General features: G+C 50.0%; 1 protein-coding gene across 2 annotated transcripts in view; it reads left to right on the top strand.

Moving 5' to 3' along the window:
• Positions 1–337: 337 nt before the first annotated feature.
• The window catches only part of Kiaa0513 (KIAA0513 ortholog), a 51725-nt gene continuing 41421 nt past the window's right edge, over positions 338–10641 (top strand). The window contains exons 1-2 of one of the 2 annotated variants that reach the window (XM_052166388.1): positions 338–510; positions 5614–5751. The gene's annotated coding sequence lies outside the window, so the exon portion shown is untranslated. The remainder of the gene's footprint in view (positions 511–5613; positions 5752–10641) is intronic. The other variant, XM_052166387.1, reaches the window with a different exon arrangement.

The following is a 10641-nucleotide window of genomic DNA, read 5'->3' as shown; positions in this document are numbered from 1 at the left end:
TGCTGGAACTCTGTTCCGAAGCGAACCCGCGCGGCTGTCCGAGGGCGCGGAGACGAAGGGGCGCTCCTGCGCCTGCGTGCAGGAGCTGAGCGAGGCTAGGCGCTCCCTGCAAAAGTGACAGCTCGCGAGTCCCGTGGCGCTCTGGAGGCGGGGCTCCCGGCTTGCTCCAGGGCTTGGGAGAACTCGTGCGTCACGCGGGCGGAGGAGGGTGGGAGTGGGCGGGGCGCTCCCTGATGACTGACAGCTCTCTCCGCCACACATCAGAAGGACCTGGCTGCTCGCGCGTCACGTGCTGCTAAGGGGGCGGGGCGCTCCCCGCTGACTGACAGCTCGCTCCGCCGCGCCTCAGAAGGACCCGGCACGGCTCGTCGCGCGCGGCGCATCCGCGGCAGCTGCGGCCCCGACGGCGTCCGCCCCCCTGCCCGGTCCCGCGGGCCGCCGCGGCGATAGGGCCTCGGGCTGCGGTGCCGCGCTCGCGAGGGGCTGTGCGGCGTGGCTGCGCGGGGACCGGTGAGGAGGGGTCGCTGGCGGCGTGGGCGGGTCGGCTGGACGGCCGGTGCGGCGGACAGGGCTGTCACTCCGCCGGCCTCAGTGGAGGGCCGCGAGCTGGTCAGAGGCCACGATCGCGCCGGGGTCGCCCGGGGAGGCTCGGACACCGAGGCCGCTCCTAGGATTTGGGAAGACCGGACCCAGGCTTGCTTGCACTGCTCTGCGCTCTCCCGAGTTGCGGGTTGATGAGAGGTGGGAAGGTGACAAGGGGAGGAGGAAGCGGGCTTGGCGGTCCAGCGCCGCACACGGGTGCGACCCACGGAGTGAGCGGGAGCACGGCTCTGCCGGCGCAGGTGCGCGCGCTGGCACGGGCTGGGCCCCCGACGTGGAGCTGTCCCGGTGGTGAGTCAGAGGTAGAGGTGAGCTGGCAGCTGTCAGGCCGGGCTCCCCTCGCCCCGGCTGGGATCCAGCCTGTAACCCGATGCTGAGGTTCTGATTCATTCCCTTCGATCTGATCTGCCTCCTCCCTAATCCTGAAAGCAGGACAGCGATACAGCATGAACCCAAGACAGGGGCAGAGAGGCTCTGAGTTGTGAGCCACATCCCTTTCCTCTTGCCCATACTGCGGTCAGAAGTAGGGATATTTAGGCTTTTGAAGACCAAGATGGCAGATGAGCTGTTTCGACGGGCTCCGTGGAAAAAAGTTGACACCTGAGATTTTCTTTCCCCCTCAAACACTGGTGATTTCTAGTTTGTGATGATGGGCTATCTCAGTCTCGGTTGCAATCCAGAAGTTTCTTGGAATGGTTGTTTTTTGGATGGTCTGTGTCAGTTCATATATCGCAAATATAACCATATCACAAGTCTTAAGGAAATTGAAATGAGTTATCTTCGCAGATGCTAAATGCAGTAGTTCTATCTTCATGGCAATGTTTATTTCTTCAAAGGTAAGTAGTTTTATAATAACCCCAAATGATGCTGAAGGAGCTTCTTTTAGGACAGTCTCCCAACCCCCTGCACCTCTAGGGAGCTATTAAGTGGGCAAGTCATCCTATTCCTTTCACGAAAGGAAAATCATCAGGTTAAAAGAAAATGTCAAGGGGCTGAAGAGATGGTTCAGCAGTTAAGAGCGTGTACTGATCTCTTCGAGGACCAGAGTTCAGTTCCCAGCACCCACCTTAGGGAACTCCCAACCTGTAACACTAGCCTCACGGGATCTGACGCTCTCTTCTCGCCTCCTCAAGCACCTATTCACATGCATACAAAAAAGTTTAAAAAAAATGAACAACTAAAAAATGAAATTTCAAAAGCCAGATGCAGTGGCATAGGCTTGTACTATTAGTACTCCAGAAGCTGAGGCAGGAGCATCATGGGTTCAAGGATACCCTGGGTTGTATGACAAGACCAAATCTAAAGAGAGGAATCAAAAGCTGAATGACAGCCCACTTCAGGATGGCCACAGGAGGATGACTTCCGCTGTCATGGTGTTCTCTTGCTTTGGTAACTTGCAGAGTACTTTCAACAGAATCTCCTCATTCATCTTCACCATTAATTTGGGAGTGGCAGGTATCACTCCTCCTGTGACACAGATGAAGAAACCCAGACTCCCTTGTCCAGGGCCACTTAACTGTTGGAGGCAAAGAAAGCTCCACAATACCCTTGTTGCTAAAAGGGCTGGGTATAGTAGCTCATCACCCAAGAGGATGTGAGGTGGGTGTGAACAGAGCATGGCCCTGCTGGGATGGAGGGCTGAGTGGAGCATTCCTCCCTGCACTCCTTGCCTCAGTGACAGTCAGCATGGCTGGCCAACCAGCATCCCCATACTGTTACCTCTCCCTGGGCCCTCTGTGGCAACTCAGATTTGTTTCCAGGCTTTGAGAAAGCCGGTAGGAAGTGCATTGCAGAGCATCTTTGCTTAAGTGCTTAGTTTCCAAACAGGTCGGGTGGCCTCAGCTATGATGCAAGACAGTATGGCAGTTCTAGGGAAACCTGCCCCGATGATTTTTTTTTTCATCTCCCGACTGGAAGAAAATCCTGGTGAAAGCCATGGCTGCTGCTGGCCCTGCTGCGCTCACCTAGATTTTGTACGTGGCATTGTTTGAGGTTTTGTGGCTCCCCCCCCCCCCTATTTTTAGCATCCACAGCTGTTCTTGTTAGGGAAGAACAAGCTTTTTATCCCATTCGCTAAATCCAGGCAGCACCACAGAACTGCCTTATGGGGGTTACCTTATGGCTGTCTCTGCAGGTCAGTGGTTCAGGCCAGACTGAAAGCCATAACAAAGCCAAGGTCTGACCTGAAAGGTTTCATTTACTGCCGGCCTCAGGGACTGTGTTCTTTTCTGGATGGCACCTTTATTTAATAAAGGTCACAGGAAGCCATCCAGAGTACTCATTGTAAGTTGCTACAGAGGTGCAGGAATCCAACCTGGTAAGCCAGGAACATCTTGATGGCCAGAATTACAGAACATTCGGGCCTGTTACTGGTAAGAGCCCAAGAAGTAAAGGACAAACAGTACAGTTAGCAAGGCTTGTTTGAAGAATGCCGTGGTCTCTCGGGATGAAGTTCAGACTTCTTCTCTTAGGCTGCTGGCTGGTCTCACCTGTATCTCCGGGGTCAGCAGCTATCCCAGCCACTCCCAGAAGTCCCTCCTTAAGTATGCCTAGTTTGCCGTGCCACAAACCCTGTACACTGGTTGTTCCTCCTTCCAGATTTCCTTGTAGGCACCTCCCTATCATTCAGGTAACCACTCCTATGTCACATGTTAAGTGAGACCTTCCCTGAAAGTCAGAATGATCTTCCTGTTTCCTCTGGTCCCCAGTCCACTCACTCCTTCAGTATATTACACTATTCTTTATCTGTACTAGAAATAACCTTGTTTCTTTGAGAATATGTTTATTATCTGTCCATTGTTTGCTGCTGTATCAACACGCCTGGAACAGTGGCTGTCTTGTAGAAGCGCTCAGTGCTCAGTGCATACTTGCTGGAGGACTGTTTATGTCAGAGCCTGGCAGGAGGGGAGGAGGTGCTACTGAGGTGGACACTGAGTCGGCTTCTCTCATGGGAGAGAGCAGCTCAACTGACCAATGGACAGAAGGGTTCAGGCATGGTGGATGAGAAGAGAAGCCAAGTGATGGCTGTGTCAGTCTCCTGGAGGAGCTAGCTATAACAAAGTTCAATAAACTGGGTACCTCAAAACAATAAAAATGTATTCTCTCAGAGGATCACAGACCAGAAGCCCAAAGTCGAGGCATGAGTAGGACCGTTTCCTTTTCGCGGACTCAGGTTCCATGTGTCTTTGAGCTGCTGGTGGTTGCTGGTGAACCCAGACATCCTCTCCTATAGCTGCAGCACTCTAGCCTCTGCCTCTGTGCTCACGTGGTTGTCTCCTCTTGTCTCTAGGTCTTCTCTCATAAGGGCACTGGTTAGACTGCATTTGGGGTTCATTATATCCTATCGTGGTCTGAACCAGTCACATCCATAACTATCCTTTTCCAAATAAACCCACACTCACATATCTGGCGATATAACTTCAACTGACATTTTTTGGGGGTCATGATTCAACTTAATGTCTTCCAACGACAAGATCTAGTGATCTTTTAGTTGGATGCAGTGGTGCTCACCTCACACTTGGAAGGCTGAGGCAGGAGGATTGCAGCAAGTTTGAGACCAGTTTCATAGTAAGTTTGAAGTCAGGCATGGCTGTAGAGTAAGACCCTATGTCAAAATACTAACAAGCAAATAAACTAAAAACAAACAAACAGACAAAAAAAAAAAAGTCCCACACAATATAGTGACGTTTGACAGTACAACTTGGGGGAAGGTGCTTGGCAATGTTTAGGAACAGTGACAGTGATTTAGAATCTTTCTTGGAAAGCGTCCATGACCCCCTCCCCCCATCTCCAGAGGAAGGATGTGCTGTATGCTTCACGTCAGGTCCTGGGACAGGATTTCCTTCCTTGGCTTTTTCCTGGATTCTGTCCAAAGGAATAGAAAGAGCTTGTCAGTGTCTAGCAGGTAAAGATGGTCCATCCCCATTCTGTTCACTGTGGTCTTCACACCTCTGTGTGGAGGAGGTGCTGACATCAGAGAAGCTGTGCCCTCCCCCTGTCATCTCCAAAGGCAGCTGTCGAGCCTGTAGGGACATGCACTCTCTGACCTTGACCCTTGACTAACTCTTCAGGAGCTCTTGCCAGGATGGTTTGAGGTTTGTGGTGAGAAAGAACCTTGCCCTTTTCTCACTAGCTCTCTAAATCCTTATCTTGTTTTGCTTATTTTTCTTTGAGATGGGATGGGATCTTGCTGTGTAGTCCAGGCTAGCCTATTTCTCACAATCCTCCCCCCTCGGCCTTCTAAGTGCTGGGATCACAAATCCATGTCACAATGACCAGGTTGTTGGGTTTTTTGGTTTTGTTTTGTTTTGTTTTGTTTTGTTTTTTGATTGGGTAACCCATGTGGCTGATATCAAATTCAGATGTTAGTGACAAGTTGCTTTGATCATTCTGCTGTCCTCCCGCCTCCACAGGCACCATTACTGCCAGCATCTTAAGGCTCCTTCCAGAGACCCGATGCTCTTTTTATATTTTCGTTCCCAGTCACCCAGGGCTGTTGTCTCTCCTTCCAGCCTTCTTTCCTCCTGCCTCTTCTGTGCCCAGTGGACTGGCTTGTTCCTATGTGTTCAGAGATGATGACAATATCCCTGCCAGGAGCTCTATATTGGGACGGAAAGTGCTAGAAGAAATGATTTGGTGGTGCCACATTTGAGACAAATGTGAGGAAGTGCTTCTCTGGAGGGGTGGTTTTCAGTGTCATGTTTCTTCAACCTCATTAGCTAGGTTAGTGCTGACAGGAGTGAGGAACAGGACCTTGAAAGCAGGGTCAGCTGATCATCTGCTCCAAGAGTGTGAAATTGTCCTTATTATAGCTGGTGATTATTATAGGGTATATCTGCCGTGACAGTCATGTCATTCCCCACAAAAACAGTCTGAGTAGCCTCTGGTAAAATCCCAGTGTACAGTTGAATACCCAAGAAACTAGCAAATCCAGGTCCCTGCTCTGCCTGGTTCCTCTGTCCTAGGCTAAGCCCAGGTCACCTGTGAGAGACCCTGCTACTGTGCTTCTGACAGGTGCTGGAGACTACACTGGTCCTCTGCCCTCTGCGCCTGGGAGTTCCTGGTGCCCTGCCAGCCCTGGGATTTAGTCTCTTTGTCTTATGGACCCCTCCCCATCAAGAGCACTGTCTCAGCAGCCGTGTGCCTGCCCAGGTGAGCCTTCTCCCACCCCACTCACTCTTTTGCCTGTCCTCAGCATTCCTAGCACTGTGGGGATGCAGAAGTGCTGAGGGCAGAAGGCTGCAGACGGCTTAAAAGCCCTGGCCTTTCAGAGCCTGGCTGCCATCTTACTGCCCAGTTCTTTCTCTGAAGATGCTTAGCCATCTTCAGACCTAAGAGTTCACTCACTGCTCAAGAATCTTCTGCCTTCCCTCACCCTCTCTTTGCATGGGCTTTAAATAGCCTCCTCCCTCCCCTCTTTCTTTTCTGCTTCCTCCTTTCTTTAGGAGTGTGTCGAAGTACATTTTACACATTACAGAATCTACCCATTTCACGATTCAGTTATTTTTAGTAACGCTACTGAGTGGTAAGACCATCGTCATAGTCTAATTTTAGACCATTTCCATTGCCCCCCCTGAAAGCAAGTCGCTAGTGATAGCAGTTACTCTTTATCCTGTCCCCCACCCAGGGGCCACCATTTTGTGTCCTCGTCATGGTTCTGCCTATTCTGGGCACTGGGCAGTAGGTGGTCCTTTGTGACAAGTGTCATTTCTAGCTAAACCCTCTTGGAGCATGGTGAAGCATGGACCAGTCTCTGCTCCCATTCAGCCATTATTTTGTCCTGAGAAAGTGTGGTGCTTTCTGTCGCTCTGTCTTCCAGCACCATCTGCCCTCTTGTAGATATGGTGTGGGAAGGCAGGTGATTGAGGGCGCCCTTAACATTCTCACTGACTCAGCTGTGAACTTTAATTTGGGGATGGGAATAACATCTATGTATCTCTGGTTGGTTTGAACCCACCAATCCTGCTGCCTCAACCTCTCCAGTGCTGGGATCACAGGCAGGTGGCACTAGCCTGGCTCAGACTTTGTTTGAATTGCATGAGTTTGTCCATGAAAGTCTTTCTGTCCCAGAATCCTAGTTAGGTTCTCTGTTGCATTTCTGTCATAGTCTCCTACATTGGAACCCTCTCTGGACTGTTTCTCGTTTCTCTCTCTCTCTCTCTCTCTCTGTGTGTGTGTGTGTGTGTGTGTGTGTGTGTGTGTGTGTGTGTATGTGTGTGTCTGTCTGTCTGTCTTTGTCTCTCTGTCTGTCTTTGTCTCTCTCTGTGTCTCTGTCTCTGTCTCTCTCTCTCTCTCTGTGTGTGTGTGTGTGTGTGAGAGAGAGAGAGGGGGGGGGTGGGAGTAGGAGAGGGAGAGGATCTTAGCTATGCAGGCTCCTACTAGAAGCCCTTTCCAGAATTGGATGGTCAAGATCCATTACAGGACAGGGGTTGTTTTGCTCTTAGTTCCTGTGCCCGTGTGCCAAACATAGGCAGGGGCTCATACCCAGCCAGGTGTGCTAGAGACATTTCCCTGGCCTTTGCATCCTAGGCAGGCATGATTCACAGCAGATGAGTCACAGCTGCAAAGTGGCCACTGAGCTTGGAGGGAACAGAGCACTGGAAAGAGCAGATCTAGTGCAGATGGAAAATACCAAAGTAGAAAGGCACCAGTGACTGATTGAGCCAACATACTTGAGTTGGGAGGGGTGAACAAAAACTGGGGTGCAGAGCTGGGGTTCCTGAGAAAGAGATGAAGCCTCTGGAAGAACAGGAACACATTCTGGTTAACTATAAATATTAAGGATGGAGAAAAGACTTAAAATTAAATCCAAGCAGCACCAAATCTGAGATGTCCTCCCCTGGTATTTTAGTTTGGGGTGATCCAAAGGAGATTAAAAGCCAATTAATTAATAACAAAGCCTAGTGCTGCTTCTGCTCTGGGATCAAGAGCATGCTTATAGCTGGGCATGGTGGAGCACGCCTATAACCCTGGCACTCCCAGGGCTGAGGGCTCGGGGCTGCAGGACTGGGGCCAGCCCCTCTTCTTGGTAGTCCTAAGTTTGTTCTATCTAACATGCAGCCTGCTCCATGAGCCTGGGTCTTTAGCCTAGCCTCCAGGACTACCCTAGAGCCCTCTCCGCCGCAGTTCCTGCCCCAGGCCGTTCTTGGCTACACAAGCAGGTTCCCTGCCTTCTCATTCTGTGGTCTCCCTGCCCAGGCCGTTCTTCACACTCTGCACCATTCAGCAGAAACTCAAGGTAAGCCACATGGGTAAATGGTTCTAGAAGCGACAGCATCCTTGAAACACTGAAGTGAATTTAAGATTTCTGTGTAGCCAGTATAACCAACATTATTTCTACATGATATGCTTTTTAAAGGGTTATTTATTTTTATGTGTATGGGTGTTTGCCTGTATGTATGTCTGTGCCACGTGTGGGCCTGATGCCCATGGAGGCCAGAGTGGATATCAGGTCCCTTCAGACTGGAATTACAGGCTACTGTGAGCCACCATATGGATGCTAGGAATCAAACCTTGGTCCTCTGGAAGTGCAGCCAGTGCTCTTAATGGCTAAACCATCTCTCCAGTTCCACAATATAGGTTTCTGGGGTTGGGGTGGGTGTTTTATTTTTTGTGTTTGTTGTTTCTAAAGACTTTATTTATTTTATGTATATGAGTACACTGTAGCTGTTTTCTGACACACCAGAAGAGGGCATCAGATCCCAATACAGATGGTTGTGAGCCACCATGTGGTTGCTGGGAATTGAACTTAGGACCTCAGGAAGAACAGTCAGCCATCTCTTAACCGCTGAGCCATCTCTCCAGACCTTTTGTTTTTGTTCTTTTGAGCTAAGATCTTATTATGTAGTCCAAGTTGGGCTAGAACTCATTGTCCTCTTGCTTCAGCCTCTTGAGTACTGGGATTCCAGGTGACAACACCACAACCACCTTATGATAATAATCACTGAAAGACTTTAAACTCCCTTTTTTTTTCTTGTATAAAGTTAGAAATCTGATGGCCAGGACATCTCATCTTGGACAGCCATATGTGGATTGCCACTGGGCAGTTCAGGGCTGATCAGTTCAGGTGTCTCCTTCACAGCACCAGCAATGGTGCTATGATTTCCGCTTATCCTTTGGTGCCTCTGACTGAAGCAGAAGCTCCCTGTCTGTCTTGCCCCTTCCAGACAAAGCGCATCCCACTGTAAATGCAGAGTGGATTCTGCTCAGTAGCCCCGTGGGCATGTGGCCAATCATAAAGTCTCCACTAAGCATGTCGAGGAAGCTCAGTAGTCAGTGCCTTTTAATGACTTTTCTAACAGGGCAGCTTTATGTCAAGGCTTCCTTGTCACCAAAAAATACTACCCATTTTGCATAACAGCTATATCAAGGACCATCCTGACTACTCTGCTGGTGGGGTTTTGGGGAACAGCAAAACTAGAGAAGAGTTCGCTGTGGAACAACTCAAAGGTTCTTTGAAGTTTCTGTTGCTTGGGGCTAATGTAAATGAGACATGTGTAGTGTCCCAGTGGTTCTAAGCACACGACACTAGACAGGAAAGTCCCTGCTCTACAGACCCGTCTGCTGAAGGCACACCATGCTATAGTGAGAAACCTAGCTGTGATCAAAGGAGAGTGGCAGACAGCCCAAAGATCCAACATGCATTGGAGAGATGCCCTGCTCTGTTGTAATCCATGGTGCCTGCTTTGTCACCTCTGGTGAATTGGGAAAGTCCTTATCTAGGAGCTTGGCAACTGCATACAGACCCACATTCTCCCTCCCTTTTGTCCCAGGTTGGGGTCTCCCAACCTAATGTTTCTTTCTCTCAGAGGACAGAGCAAACGGGAGCGGCCTCCACTGAGGGCAGCTGAGCTGAGAGAAGGGAAAACGTGAGAGCTGAGTTAGAGTTCTGCCACAGGCAGGAGAGGGGCTGCATCTGTGCACAGAGTAGTCCTTGTACTATTTAGGGGTCCTGAGTGTTGGGGCGGAGGGACCTTTCTCATTCACCTGCCAGTGGCACCTGCAAACTCTTCGCCTCCATGTTTCTGAAGAACATGTGTTTATGTTCCAAAGTAAGAGAAGGCTGGGGACCGAGGGTGTTTAGCTCCTGGTGCCTATGATTGCCTGTAAGAGAGTTCCGAGCTGGTTTTGTTACGGTTAGAACAGTTGTCAGTTATATATACACTGAATTGTACAGTTTGGGGGAATACTTCCAAATGTAACCTGAAGCTGTGCTGGGCTTCCAGTATTCTTTATCCCTCCCAGTTCTCCAGCTAAGTCTGAGTAAGTCTGAATTAGCTGCTATACGGGGGCATCAGTCCACCTCTATCCTCTTGCTGCTTTACGCCGTCTGCTTTTGTGGTCTGAAATATCTTCTTGTGTGTGGCATGCTTAGGCTCCTACCAGATTTGACTCAAATATGTAATATTTACATATTCTCCTCTCTCTCTCTCTCTCTCTCTCTCTCTCTCTCTCTCTTTCTCTCTCTCTCTCTCTCAGGTCAGAGGACAGCCTTAGGTATCAATCTTGACCTTCCACTCTGTTTGAGACAGGGGTGTTAGGCAGTGTACACACCAGGCTAGCTGGCCCACAGACTTCCATGGGATCTTCTGTCTCCACCCCTCATCTTGCCGTAGAAACACAAGGATTCTATTTGCACACAACTTCTCGTAGCTTTCCATAAGTTCTGAGGTCCTCCTGCTTTGAACAGAGTCTCTGTGCTTGGGAGGCAAATGCTTTACCCACTGAGCTATCTCCCCAGCACTAGGGAAATGAGGCTCTTAAGATTCCCCAGGCAAAACCAAGCTTCCACCTCCGTGTGGCCATTAGCATTTGCATCTAGAATTGTGGCATTTGTCAGGAGCTAAGATGCTTCTGGAAGGTCTCTGAGACCATTTCCCATTTATCTTCACATCCCTGGGGCCAGCAAAGACCTAATCAGTTGTTGTCAAACAAATGACCTGATCTCTTTGGAGTAACACCCTGTATCCTCCCATCCGTGGAAAGGAAGGGAAGTGACATCAAGGCAGCAGCTGTAGAGTAGGACTGCTCCGTATCATCCAG

Source organism: Apodemus sylvaticus, chromosome 21 (assembly GCF_947179515.1).
Source record: "Apodemus sylvaticus chromosome 21, mApoSyl1.1, whole genome shotgun sequence".
Classification (NCBI taxonomy): domain Eukaryota; kingdom Metazoa; phylum Chordata; class Mammalia; order Rodentia; family Muridae; genus Apodemus; species Apodemus sylvaticus.
The sequence above is the reverse complement of the archived record's forward strand: the minus strand, read 5'-3'. Positions and strand labels throughout refer to the sequence as shown.